Below are 15,203 nucleotides of genomic sequence, written 5' to 3' on the forward strand. Positions count from 1 at the left end.
TGTATAAAAAATTCTCATTTACGTTTTATTTAGCATTGTGTCATGGTATTGTACTTAAGGCTAGTATATATTGCCCTGAATAATGATGGTAAGGGGCTTCATATGTAATCTCATGTTCCAACTATTTGTACATTTTGCAGAGATGTCATGATAGGATATTGAATGAACAAAACATTTAGGTACTTTGAAATTAGAAACAAAGGCCATTGTTCGTAAGCACAGAGAATTAAACACAAAGAGCCAGTCAGTTTCAACATTTTTGTAGAGAATGTATTTAATCACTCATTTTGGAGAGACGGTCCATTTTAACCGTGCTCTGAAAACGTCAGTCTGATTGTTATCACAGAACTAAGCGCGACGTCCGCTCTCTGAGCCCCCGACATCGGTATAATTCTGTCGCTCATTGCTAAAAAAAAAAAAAAGGAGAACTCTCTTCGCATTAGATGTTTGTGACGGAACAAAAGGATGCTACACCCGCTGCGTGAATCTGGAACCAATGCGTCTGCCATGCGTCAAACGAGAACAACCTTTTTTTTTGGTAAAGAAATTGTACGGCTCTTGCTAGCTCTTGCTAGCCCAGCCCCATGTATAATATTAAGTAAAATATTGACCTAAATATCGAAAACCTTTTTTTGTAACCGGGGTTTCAGTGATGAACCTGGCCATACTTGCAGGTGTGAATTAACCCAGTAATGTATGAATCACCAGAAACCTGGCAACCAGGCAGGAATTAGGCCAGCTAGTTACTGCGTATCACCCTAAATGCATCATTAACTAATGTACAGGGAGCTCACGTTTAAGTGAACCACTTAAATTCCTTAAAATAAAACTTGAGATATCGATTGATTTCAGATGATCAATACAGACAATCCCAAACTAACTGTTCTTGAAATTTGACAGTTTGTGTGTGCCAGTTTTGTTCCAAAAAGTTCAGTTATCTTTTGTGGTAACACAATGTTCTAGTGTTACAGTACAGAATGTCACTGACCTCACCTAGGGAAGCATACCTGAGAATTCACCAAGCCAAGAATAACCACATAGGTTCTTAATTGGACATGCATAATGACGTGGATAGGAAATTGTGTGAGCTTTTTTCTTTTCATTACACCAAATGACAGAAGTGAGATCAAATGAAATCTGAATCAAAATGTACCATAGGAACTATAAAGTTAATATGCACCCCAGTATGAGCTGTGAGGCGCTGTCTACATTTCCCATGGGTTCTGTCCATCAGGTTTCCAACATAATTATGTCACATGTGCTCAGCCGTCTCATGTACAGAAGATTCCATGCCTCTGTCTATATATCTATTCATCATCTGTCATTCATCTATCAATTTATCCATTGTTTTATCTATCTACCTGTCTGTATGTCTGCTTTTCTTTAATCCTTATTATCATGTTAACAAATTTCTCCTTGTTATCTCCTGTCTTTTGCAATGACGACCCACTAAACACAGTGTAAAATGTAAGCTGAGCCACGGCACCCTCTAAAGTTACCTAAAATACGAGGATGTTTCCGCATCTCCTGTAACTGGTCCAAGTCCTCAGGTGCTTGCCCCTCCTCCGACCTCCTCTGTTAGCCGCACTGGTTTCCATGGAAACGTGCACAAGGGGGCAGGAAGCGGTGGGCCCTGAACCCACCTCTAACGATAAAAGCAAGACGAGTGACAGCGCACTGTGATCCGTCAGGGAACCAAATGACTGAAGGACTCTGCGCAGAGCCACAAATCCAGCAAACCCAGGCAGCCAGACCTTATTCTGGGTTTAAAGGCTTTCAGGTGTAGATTCAGTGCTTCTGGATTTTGTACAAAATAGCTTTCTTGCCGACAGTCCTGATTTCTGCACAGCTCTGTACTGTCTCAGTACTCTCGTTGCTAAATGTTACATTACATTATCCAGAGTGACTTCCATTGGTTACAGTTTTGTCCATTTATACAACTGGATGTATTTACAGAGGCAATTGTGGGTTATGTAACTTGCCCAAGGGTACAATAGCAGTTCCACAGCAGGGAATCAAACCAGCAACCTTACAGATACTAGCCCTGCTACACCACACTACTGCATGCAGAATGCATATGTTATACAGTATATACTGCATGTCCCACACATATGGATATTTCCATTATTACTGGGCATGTCTATTGATATATTAACTCTAGAAGCTACATCTCCTTTTACAAAAATAATTAAGATGTCTCTTCTTTTTGTTTGTTTTCACTGTATGGGTCATCTAGGGTTCGATACTGAAGCACAGTATGTTACACCAAGAGCTGTCAGGAGTGGCAGTCATAAAATCCCATTTTGAATGATGACAAGTTAGGAACAGACAGTAGCATTGATTAATTCTCTCCCTACAGTCAAGGGTCTAAAATGATAGATGATCGCATGACCAAGGCTTAAAATCCACACAATAGGCTGACCAGAATGTGGGTGGATATTTACTTTTACATGTAGACTGAAAGGTAATAATTCTTATTTAATTAAATTTGACTTTTGCCATATGCAGAATTCACAACTTAAAGGCACAAAATGTGCTGGCAGCTAAATAAGGTTTCTTGCTCAAAGAGCTGCTTCCAGTTACCTGCATAGCAGCCCTTCAAGAGGCCATCTGTCTGGGATAACTGTCCTTTATACCTTAAAGTAGTTGCACAGCACGTCCCCCCTACTGATTCTAATTAAATTCTACTTAAATTATTGTAATTTATTATCTTAATGTCACACAGTAGACATGTCCTTCAGTTACAACTGTTATGTCAATTCATTGTGAACAGTTTTCTTTCTTTGCATATTATTTGTGATAATGTTATTTGCTATTATTTCATGTTCGTCATCCTGTTATTTGTATCTAGTAATCTGGTATAATTTTGGATTGAATTTGTAATGGATTTAGTCTTTACTGGTTTTTCAGTAACACAGTAAATCAGTGACAGCAGGCCATTGTTTGGAATATTTTATCGTTTACCTTTCATCATCTTTGGATCATCTGTCTCCTTACATTTTCAATGTTCCTATAATCTTTTTAATTATTAACCACTGTGCATCTGAAAGGGGACTACACCGAAAATAAGAGACACCCTCACTGCTTGGGGTGAAGTGGAGAAGGCAAAGCATGCTGGGAAGTTTACGTGCTACACTGAGGAGAGTCAGCAGAATGCTGGCCTCAGTTTACCCTTCTCCCCAACTGTGAGCTTTCTCTGTGTCACATATTACACTCATACAGCCAAATGACAACAGTTGCCAAATTGGCAACAGCGAAATTATGGGATGAAGGAAGAATTCTGTTTGCAAAAGAGGAAAAGGCCTGGATGTGATAGAAGAAATGAACTGCTTATAATGTCCAACCATGACCAAATGGGATGTGCATTGTAACAACTGACCTGGATCGATTTCACCAATGAGGGGACAGAGACGATCATTCTTGGTGAGCTGGAATCATTCGTAGAAACAGATGAGCATCCACAGTTGTTTCTGTGTGGCTGAGCAGACATCCCAGAATGATCTGGGTTTAAAGTCTCTTAAAGCTCATTCTGAGGTCCTCTGGAGCATGCCAGCGTTATGTTCGGTACATTACCTGACAAACGCCAATGATGTGTGATGGGACTGGAGAACAGGGGCTTTGTGGAAAATGGAGGGACATAATCATGACAATAATTAATTGAGTCAATGGCTAAAATCCTGTCTTTGATGTCTGTGGCCAACCAGTTACACTCTTAAACATCTTGTCTGGTAATGCCTGTTCATCCACCTCTCCATTATCACTATTTGAATCTCCACAAGGAGTAAATGTCACTGTTCTGTGTACATGAATGACCCATTGGTTTGATGAAGATGTGCTTGAATAAGACTTCTGTCCTTATTATGTGTCATTAAATGTGTCTGGATGCACAAGGATTCATTCTTTCATCACCAGCCAGTGGAAAACACAAAGGTTGCTCTGCTTAGAAATGCTCAGAAAGACAAACTCAGAAAGACAGCCATTCACTAATCTTCTCTGCAGCAATGTTGTCTTGTTTGACAAAGGCTTCAAGAAAAGACAATAACAAATATAGAAAACTGTAGAAAATGAAGTTGAACCTGTCCTCTTTTGGCTGCTCAAGATTGTCTTTAATCTCCTTGCAGTAAAAATATCCATACTCTTATTATAGGTTGGAAATGAGCATGAAATATTGATGTAATCACAACCTGAACTTTTGTTTTCACACAAATAAAAGTGACACTGTTGAAGTAATTGCAGCAGCAGTGCACTATAACAAAATAGCCTCAAAAATAGCCTCAAAAAATTATTTTCTTCCTCTGTTAAACATAATCAAACCTTAAAAAGAATGGCTACCTAAATTACAGTACCTTCCCATTATACTGCAAATGGCCACACAGTTCAAAAGAACTATGAAGTTAAAAAGTTATGAAAGTAGAAAATTAAAGGGGATCCAGACAGCTGCGCCAGTCATATCTTGTGAAGAAAGGAGACCTAATGGATGCCTAATGCATTAAAGCTAAATTAGTTTTAACTGTACATTGCTTACTGTTACGACTACATGCTGTTGAAACTGGTAAAATCCATAATTATGCTCTAATTACCCCCGTATGTCTTTGAAATGCAAAGATTGAAAAATTGCTTTCATCTCACCTCATTTTTGACTGTTCCACTATTACACTGTTGTTGCATGTAAGAGAAACCTGGTTTCACCAGTTGGTGAAGGAACAAATGGCATCAGCTGTCTTAGGGCAATCGTAACATTCTATGAAAGCCATAGCCAGTGATGGGGCAACAGCAAAATCCCGTCATGAAGCAAGCGTGCGTTTTACACTGACCTGTCACCTGTCCAGCTGTCCTATCTCCCACTCAGCAGGGCTGTGTCTTATTAAAACATCAAGCAAATAAACTGCTGCGCCAGTTGACCAACAAGCTGGCATCAGCTGCTGTCCAGAGACATTGGGCTTAGGCACTACCACCCACACTCACAGGACACCATGTACATTAACTAGGATAACCATGCGTCCTCTTTTTCCTGTACATGTCCTCATTTTGGGACCTAAAAAATGCATCCCCACCTTAACACCCTAAGACCCAACACTGGTTTCATTTTCTCACCTGGAGCTTTTGTTAACTACAGTTTACCACCCATTGCAAAAGCATTGATAGGCTATGCTTGTCAATTTCGGAAACTATCAAGGGGTTTGTGAGGGCCAGGGCAGGATCAACTGAATTGATGAATATTATCAGTTGTGATTTTCTGTGAATTACGATGCTGGGACAAATTGCAAACGAAAGGAGGGTGTATTAATTTTTTAATGAAATATATTCATATTTAATATTTGACACCTGTCAAAAACACAATCTAGGTCCTCCTCCAAATATGCTCACACCCAAATATACAATGAATGTCTACTTGACATTTCAGCTCCAACAAAGCCTCCTCACTCCCACTGCAGGCATGGGTGCAAGGGCTTTTTACCCAGTACTGCCCTTCAGGTGTGCCCAATTGGGAGGGAATGGTGTGAGGTGGGAAAGGGATGGAGCCACTGGTGTGGGAAGTAACCAACCTCATTCACTTTTCCCCTTGTGGTGTCACATAAAGGACAGACTCAAGACTCAAGACTACATCTTATAGCCTTTACAAAGGAGAGTCAGGGGAGATTTGATAGAGGTTTTTAAATTTTTAAAGAGGATGAAGAACATGAACTACAGATCTGTCAGCAGAGGATGGAAATTACAGGAACATTTCATATTGATGGAAGCATTTTTTCTCTCAGTTTTATAAACACATGGAATAGTTTACCAGGATTTGTAGAGGAAGCAGACACCAGAATGTTCAAGACTAAGGATGACATAGATACACTTCATCAGTCTAGCTGGGCTGAATATTCTGCTCTCATCATTATACATCTTATGTTCTTATGCTCTTACTCAAGCAAATCTTAAATGAGTGACTCAAAAGTAAAAGTGCTCAGTAAAACAAATTACAGCAAATAAATACAGGCAATTATAGTGCTATCTACTACTATAATAGTGACTGTATAAAGCCATTATTATAGCTGTATCTATTAGAGCTGCATCATAAACCTCAAAAGGATAGTGGGGACCTACAGCTAAACATAATCTAGGAACTGTTAATGTCCTTATCTCTATTATCCATCTAATTATAGAGGACGTTTATGTTGGGAAGTCTGGCAGAGTTTACTGTACAATATATAAGCACAGAGTCCAGTTTTAAGTTTAAGTATAGCAATAATGCTGAATCACAAATTCAAGCTACTAGAGCAGTAAGGTGGAGGCAGGAAGAGGAAGAATATTCAGCCAAAATACTGATTGAAAAAACTAATGAGCAATGCATTCCTATTGATCCAATTTCCATAAAAAGACAAATGATCCATGTTGCATACATTGCATATTTAAAAACAGATTTATAGTGTGTCTGAACAAAAGAAGAAGAAAAATACAGCTTTTTTTCATAAGTTTCTGATTGCTAAAAGGCTGCATTTCTCATGGAAAACAAAACAAAGAAGAAACTCACTGCGCATAATCTCTCTAATAAAGCTAACTCATTCCTAGTTTTCAGTTCAGTTCAATCAAACCAGCGGAGGACTAAGGAGAAAAGGAAGAGTAAAGAATCTTGAGCTTTTGTAATGAGGGAAGCTTGGTATCCACGGTTACCGATGGCTCTCGGTGACCATGTCTCCTGCTCCATGGAGGCCAGCGTTTGGTTCAACAGAGCAGGTAGGCCAGGATAAATCACATACTCCCACGCTGTGCCTCTCCTACACACGTCTGCCTACGCACTGTCAACACCTTCACGGCACCTTGAGGAAATAACGCAGCCTCTGTTCCAATCCCACCCGTCACGGACAGAGGGTGACCTGCGACCAGTGACAGGAAGCTGGCAAACTTATGTTATGCCTGACAGAGTGAGAGAGACAGAGTGAGTAAGTGAGTGAGCGACAAAAATGAAAGGAGAGAAGGAGGGGAGAGAGAGATATTGAGAGACAGAAAGAAAGAGGAAGAGAAACATTAAAAGGAAGCACAAATAACAGGAAATGGACTCTTGCTGAGTCGCCCTTCAGCTGGCAAATGACCTCTGGTCATTCTCTGGTCTGCCAGTTCAGTTTCCTCCAAATGCAAATTTCACAGTGCAAGGACCAAAACCATTATACTACAGTCATTTCACAGACACTCTTATCCAGAATGACTTACACAGTGCATCTAATAAAGTTGCACAAAACGTTGCACAAACAAGACAACAGTAACCTGTGCCAAACTTGGTGGTGGGATGGCAAGTGCTTGCCTTAAACCGGGAACCTACAGTTAATGTGAAAGATTAACATTAATTTTGACTCTTAGCCCAAGTTTTTCTTTCAGAATAACAGTGATTTTCCCAGCAGTCGGCTCAAAAAATCAAGACAGTGGCTGAAAAGGTTTCACTCTGGGGTCTGAATCAGAGTTCAGGGGTCAGGGAGGAAAACAGTGAAAAGTGCAGCCTTGGGAATGTCCACACTAATACACCTACTTTACACTTACTGTTGATGTCGTTCACACATACTTTACACATACTCTGATTGCTCTCATTACAGTATGTGTGTTACAGTATGTTAAAGTGATCTGTGATGGTATCTATAAGCTGATTAAAACTGGTAATTGCTCCTGAGGTGCATTAGACCACACTACATTGCACACACTATGTACAAGTACTCTACACATAGTCTACATCTATGTGGCCTGCGGGAGGCGTGTTTAACTTTAAAGGATCTCCTAATATTGAACTACGCCACTTCCCTGATGAAGGGAGGGAACAACCCTGATGTTAGGGCAGATACCAATTGGACACCAAAAGAGTAGTCGGCACAACAAGGATCAATACTACCCACACTAAGTTAACGTTATAACACAAAAGTGCAGGATAAAGCTCTCAGCTAAGACAAACGAGCCTAGTGCTACTGTAATATCTACCGGGTTACCTGCAACATTACAGTACGAGAAAACAATTAGGTGTGTAGATGCCGGTATGGCCTAACCGTAACCCTAACCATATTTCCGATATCTGGGTGACATATTTGGGATCTGGACACATAGCCTTCAACAAATTGAACAGTTTTTCTAGATTCTCAATACTCACCAACCATCAAATTGAAATACATGTTGGAGCAGGAGTCGGTTAACATTCCGGACACGACCGTCTTCTTCAGGTCTACTTCAAAAACACTGACACACGTGCATTACTGCATAAACGTAGTCATCACCCAAAACACACATTCAAGGGGCTGGTGACGTCTCAGCTCCTCCGATTCCATAGAATATGTTCCCTTCAGAGTGACTTTGAGGCAGCTACCAGCACCTTATTTTCAGTTCTACAACACAGGGGGCGTTCAGAAAGATTGTTGAGATACACAAAGACAGAAACTTTAAAGGACTTGATGATGAAAACAAACAGAAACAATAACAATTTGGTCCCATTTATCACTACCTTCACAGAATCTCACAAGACTTTCACCTTCAAAAATTAAAAATAATTTTGAGAACCTACAGAGGAATATTCCACAACTCAGAATGATTGTGGCCTATAGGAGAAACAAAAATTTGAAGGACATGGTGCATTCCACAATATCACCCAAACTCAGGAACTCTACAACACCCTATCAGGAATATTTCTTACCTCTAACATATATCACAAACAGATACAGCAATACTTCAGCACCTATATGGAAGTCAATGACACTCAACTCAAAAAACATGGTTTATCTAATCACATGTAGCCTCTGTGACAAATTGTATGTCAGTGAAACTCAGAACACAGTATTAACACAACTCAAACAACACATATACAATAGACAAAGATACCATATACAGACAATACTTACCAGCCACTTCCAGTCACATCCGATTTCTGGCCTGAGGATTTGTGGCTCACCCCTGGATGGGGGACCAGTGGACGGAGGAAAACAGTGGTGTGTAAATGGGGCTGGGAACGGTGGCACCTGAGGGACTTCATGAAAAAATAGGGTGAGTTAGAATGGGGTTATTGCTTCCTGGTGGGTTTGGAAAAAATAAACTTTGATGAAGACCTCTGATTTTAATATATGTATTTTTATAATTATATTTATTCTTAATATGCTTATTATATGGGTTATTAAAATATTTATTACTTTATGTATTATAACATTTATTCTAATTTTAAAACCTTCTTTTCATACTTACCTGGGCTTGGAGATTAAACTGGGCCTATGCTTTTACAGCACTTGAAGATTTAATAAAGAATGACATAGAATGAATTTTCTTGTATCTTTTATATTGAGGTGTGGTTTAGGTGTTTAATGTGTTTTTATCCTTTGTACAATTCAATATATTTAATTTTATATGTGCATGCCCCACTTTTAATATTAATAGCACTTTAATAATAATATAATAATGGGGACAAAACATAGATGTTTTCTTGACCTGGGTCCATGTAATTAATTTGGAGACATTAGGCATTATTTATATGTGTATGTGTATGTTGGTGGACATGTGTATATATATATACGGGAGTATGTATAGATTTACACATATATATGCAAGTGGAGGTATGGTGATGCAATTAATTTGAATATGTGTGTGAGTGTGTGTGTAGAGATGCATATAAATATATATATATATATATATATATATATACACTGTGTATATATATATATATATATATATATATATATATATATATATATATATATGCATACCTGTATATGCTAAGAGTAATAAGCTTTTTGTAAGGTTTTGTTCCCGCACCCTGAGTTACTGAGTTACACCCCTGGGATCACTATTTAATATAATAGAGCAGTGTTTCCCAAAGACTGGGTCACGGCCCACAGGTGGGTCGCAGGAGATTTTATTTGGGTTGCCAAATAAACTTGCAGAATTTCTTCCATGACCTATCACACCCTTTCGCGCGTACGATCACGTCGATGTGATTAGCCATTTAGTACGTATGCTAAAACTGGTGCGATTAGAAAACTACATTGGAAAAATTCTAGCTAATTTTAGCTTTGAGGAAACAACGATTTAACATTAAAAAATATAGCAAATGCGGTGAAAACTATGAGAAGCTTAATAACACTAATGAAAACATAAAGAACCATAACATGCGTGCTACATAGCGTAAAATAAGTTACATGCGAAAAGATTAGCCAGGTAAATAGCACATAATGTGTCTAATGAGATTTGACGTGGAATAGACCTGATGTGGTTAATTTTGTTGAAATAATACTGCAAACGATCAGTCACAGGATGCCAGAACTTGAAGCAAAGACACACAAGGATTATTGACTGTTCGAATTGATTGACTGACTGTTTGAATAGTTGCACACTTGTTCTGATAATAGGCATGAGTATTCAAAAAACTTTCGAGAAGCATGTTTTGATAGTATTGAATGTTCGTATTATTCTGATAATTGTACTTATAACATTGAATCTAGTATGAAAGGCTAGCGTACATTATGTTTCTTTTACTGATGAGAGGAAAAAAATGAGAGCCTGTTAACTCCGCCTAAATGCACTTATTTTGTCTCATTGGGAAACACTGTAATAGAGTATGACATCTCTCCTGTAAGTCTTCCCCTTGGTTCCATGGTTCCAGCCCGGCTGCAGAATCCTGAAAACCTTCATTTTTTCCCCCCTGCTGAGCCTAACATGCCCCCCCCCCCCCCCCCCACAACCGCTCTAACACCCCACTAAACCTAACTGGGCCCCCCCAACCCTCCAAAAATCCCACCACCCAAAGCTCCCCTGCCACCCCCCCATAACTGCCCCAACCCTAACCCGACCCCCCCAAACCCACGTCCTAACCCTAACTGAACCCCCCAACCACTGAACCACCCCTCCTACCCCCAACCGGACCCCCCTGTCCCCCCTCCTAACCCTAACCAGACCTCCCCAACCCCCCTCCTAACCCTAACTGGATCCCCCCAACCACCAAACCACCCACCCGACCCCCCTTCTAACCCTAACTGAACCCCCCCGACCACCCTCCTAACCCTAACTGAAAACCCCCCCCAAACCACCAAACCACCCTCAACCACCAAACCACCCCACCGACTCCCCTCCTAACCCTAACCGGACCCCCACAACCCCCCTCCTAACCCTAACTGGACCCCCCAACCACCAAACCACCCCCCAACCCCCCTCCTAACCCTAACCGGACCCCCACAACCACCAAACCACCCCAACCCCCCTCCTAACCCTAACCGAAACCCCCCCCGCCAACTACCCAACTAACCCCCCCCCAACCCTAAGCAGACCCCCCCAACACCTGTCCTAACCCCAACCGGACCCCCCAACCACAAAACCACCCCCCAACCCCCCTTTTAACCCTAATCGGACCCCTCAACCCCCCCCCCCCCCCCCCCCAAAGAAAAAAAACCCCTCCTAACTGGGCCCCCCATAACAGCTGCAAAATTCTTTCCTGCAGCTTTAAGTCCACTGAATTCCAGAGTGGGGTCGGCATTTCCAAATAATCCAACAGGCCTGAGTAACGAAAAGCTTTAAAATGCTTATGTTTATTCAGCATATTTGCTAAAAACCTAACCCTGACCCTAACCCTAAACCTAAACCCTAAACCTAGCCCTAACCCCAACCCTACACACAAAAAAATCCAACACTAGGGTAACAAAAAAGCTGTCTACCAAGGGCTCCAGTACTCTGAATGTCCAGTGCAAACTTTTCTTTCCTAAGGGGCCCTCACAGAGGAATTTTCCTAACCTAACCCTGACCCTAACCCTCTAACCCTAACCCTAACCTCAACCCCAACCCCAGCTGTAACCCTCTAATCATCCTAACCCAAAACCTAATCTAACCATGCACGTAAGTGTGTGTGTGTGCCTGTGCGGACTCCCTGTGCCTCCTATTTCCCCATTTTTTCCCCCTTTCCTTTTTTTTCTAGAAACAGGAGTCCCCTAAACCTAGACCTAACCCTAACCTCAAAACCCTAAAACCATAATCCTAACTCTAACACTATCTAACTTGGTCCACCTGAGTGAAGAACACTTAGAAGAAGACTTAACTCTTCAGGTAGTCATACACTGACAATGACTGGGGCAATGAAAAAAATTGAGCAAGCTGGATGCTGACAGTTTTTTATTTTTTCCATCATTGAAATAATGGATATAAAGTATTTTTAGCTTTTTTCATGAGGCAATGCTTACCACAGTGGGCTGAGTGGAACAGACATCAGCTGGGTCAAGTAAGTGCAGATGACCAATCAGAAGGCAAAGTCTCCACTCTGACTAGCTGTGAAATGTGTTCAACAGATTTTGCTCTCACTGTGCTCCTGCATAGCAGAATAAGCTACACAATCTCTCTGGCCCTGCAGTCCCAGTGGACAGAATGTACTGAATTACTTTGTGAAAATGCACAGATAACATAACATTCATTAGGGGCTACAATAAAAAAGAATGTTCAGATATTCACTGCAGCAAGACAATGTGACTTAATTTTCCCGGACATGAAGGCTTGCTTTGGAGCTAGGACACTGAGCAGTAGAGAGTGTGGGAGTACTCTACGGTACACTGTACAGCCAGCACCAAACTCTCTTTTTTATTAGATAAAACATCTTCCTATAGATAAAAAAACCGGTGTGTTTATTTAAGATTCAGAGAATTTCATCAAATGCTTCTTCCCTTTTCATGCTGAAGAACAAACAGCATTGTGGGTAGTTACTCTACTGAAAGGAGTCAATAACTGAGCCATTTTAGGCAATCAAAACAGCATTATTAAATCTTTTGCCTTATATGCACAGTGGAATATGGAGTGGCTGTGACGACAGTAGGATCACTTTCTTTGAAAGGGAGACAGAGACTGCTCTGTGTGAGGCGTGTGCCACAAGAGGAGCAGCTTCTCTCAGCCTTCGTCTGGGGACACACAGAGGGCTCGTGTTGCCACGGGGTTCTGCGGCGCACAGTGTCACCCCTTTCCTCCAGCAATCTGTGACATTACTCTGCGGGTGGGAGGGGACAACAAAACCCAGCAGGACTTGCGTGGCTCAGAGGAAGGAACCTTCAAGCACTAAACATGTCATGCAAGGGAGGGGAGAAAATGTTAGCGGGATAGTGACACAAAAATATGAATGACTCAGAAAGAGAGGCCTCTGAATCAAAGAAAAAAATGATACACCATTTTAAGGGAAGAGGCTAATGACACCAGCCTCCTGGACATAGACTGTGGTCACATTCTGCTTCTTAGGAATGTTTTACTCAATTAACCTACTGTTACTTACAAATTACCAGCACATAACAATAGGTGCTTGAGGTCCGCTAATGATATTGAACAACTTTTAGCAGATCAGTAGTGTGGGATCACATGAACGACTTGCTGTGCATTGGGCTTATGGTGGTTCTCTCCATTCCTGTGAAAACTCCCTTTTTTCTCCCCTGACCCAAGTGCCAGTGTTGAGGCAGATATGTATGTTTTGGTCTCATTGCACATCACAGACAAATCCTCTGACCTTTATTGCAGAGTCTGTGAGGCTGGTGAAGACACTAATATCCCCTGGAGTTAATCAGCAGCTGGCCTCTTTGCATTGCAAGCGTATTTGTGTTGTGCTGGTTGGGGTGGGACTGTTAGTTCTCTCATTTCCTTACATACAGGAGAGTTGGGCGTGTTTCCACAGAGGTTCTGCCCATTTAGGTCATCCCAGGGCCAGTGTCCTGGCTTGAGTCTGGGCTCATTTCCAGCAGAAAGGTTCCTCGCTGGCATATTCTCCGTGATGCGGTCAACACAGCAGGTGATTGGATGAGTTAGGGGTCATATGACCGTCACGACTGGAGGATTAGTCAGACATCCTTTGGTGATCTGTGTTCATCTTCTGTCTCAAGTGAAAATATTAAACACCTTGAACCTGGGGGGAAAGGCATGGAGTGCACATTAAAAATGGAAGGTGCTATAGCTTGTCAGTATTTTTTGTAAGCTCATCACTTCAGCTACATGTTGGGGGCTGAACTTAGAAACATAGTCAGAACCTTAATAATAATAACTTTATTTCCATAGCACCTTACATGCATGGCACTAACACGATCTGCTTTACTGATGAAGTTTTAAATAAAACAGTTACAGAAAAGGAGTCTAAAAAACATGGAGATAAATACATAAATGATTTGATACACCCCATTTTCCCTCAAGATAAGCAGTTGAAAAATATAACAAAATAGTGAAAAAATAGAGAGAATCATAAAGCATGGAGGTGTTAAAAGAGAAACAAAACAAAAAATCCTTTAAGACATTGCAATGTCCATCTCCCATAGTAACGGTCAAATTCACACCATATGTTATAAACTGCGATGAAACGAGAATGATTATTCCAACAGGAGACAGTCTCTCCTTAGACTGAAGAAGGTCCTGTCCTTATCACTGAGAGAAGGCAGACTGCAGGTAGGTCACGTGAACCATGCTGCTGTCATTTCCTATTTCCTCTCAGGTCTTCCTGGAAGATAAAGGAGAGAAAAAGAAATGGTGGTGCCCACAGCGTGTGTCTGACAGACTGTCACATTCTGTTTGGAGTGGCAGGTCTCTAGCGCAGGTCCCATCCAGGGAGCACACAGCCGCAAGGTTGGAGGGAAGAGGATGCGCTCACACTCCTTTCTCCAGCCACCTCATGGAGCTGTCCTGCCCTTCAACGTGATGACAGTGCTGCCAGACGCCATAACTGGGTGGGTGGGGGGGCTGTTACGCCAAATGCCTGGCACCAGTGAGAGACCCCTGTGGACAACATCGTGGCACAAAAATGTCACAGGTGGTCAAAGCCCCACCCACACACCTTTCTGTCACTGGTGGAGGAGCAGTCAGATCTGAGAGGAGATCAAAAAAAGGGCATTTCCTGGATTAGGAAAATAAATCTTTCTGGGGGGTCCAATGCCTTTCACTACCTCCCACCCGGGCCCTCCTGACATCAGGAATGAGATAAGAGATGAAGGGATGAGCTGAATTACTGAGGCCTTTGACATGGGTCATGGTGCAGACTGCCTGCCCACTAAAAAAGACTGCAGAAGTCCCATGCTGCTATTATTGTGTGTCAAGTGAGAGAGAGAAAGGGGGAAAATGGTAATATAAACAGGAGACAGTTCTCTTTCTTCTCTCCTGTTTTTATGCAAATGCATAAATATATTTGTATATTTGAGGTGAAAGCAGCCCCAAAAACAACAGAGTCCCCTTTCTCTATCATGTAGACTGTACACTACGGTGTGACT

The sequence above is a fragment of the Megalops cyprinoides genome, chromosome 16 (assembly GCF_013368585.1).
Source record: "Megalops cyprinoides isolate fMegCyp1 chromosome 16, fMegCyp1.pri, whole genome shotgun sequence".
NCBI lineage: Eukaryota > Metazoa > Chordata > Actinopteri > Elopiformes > Megalopidae > Megalops > Megalops cyprinoides.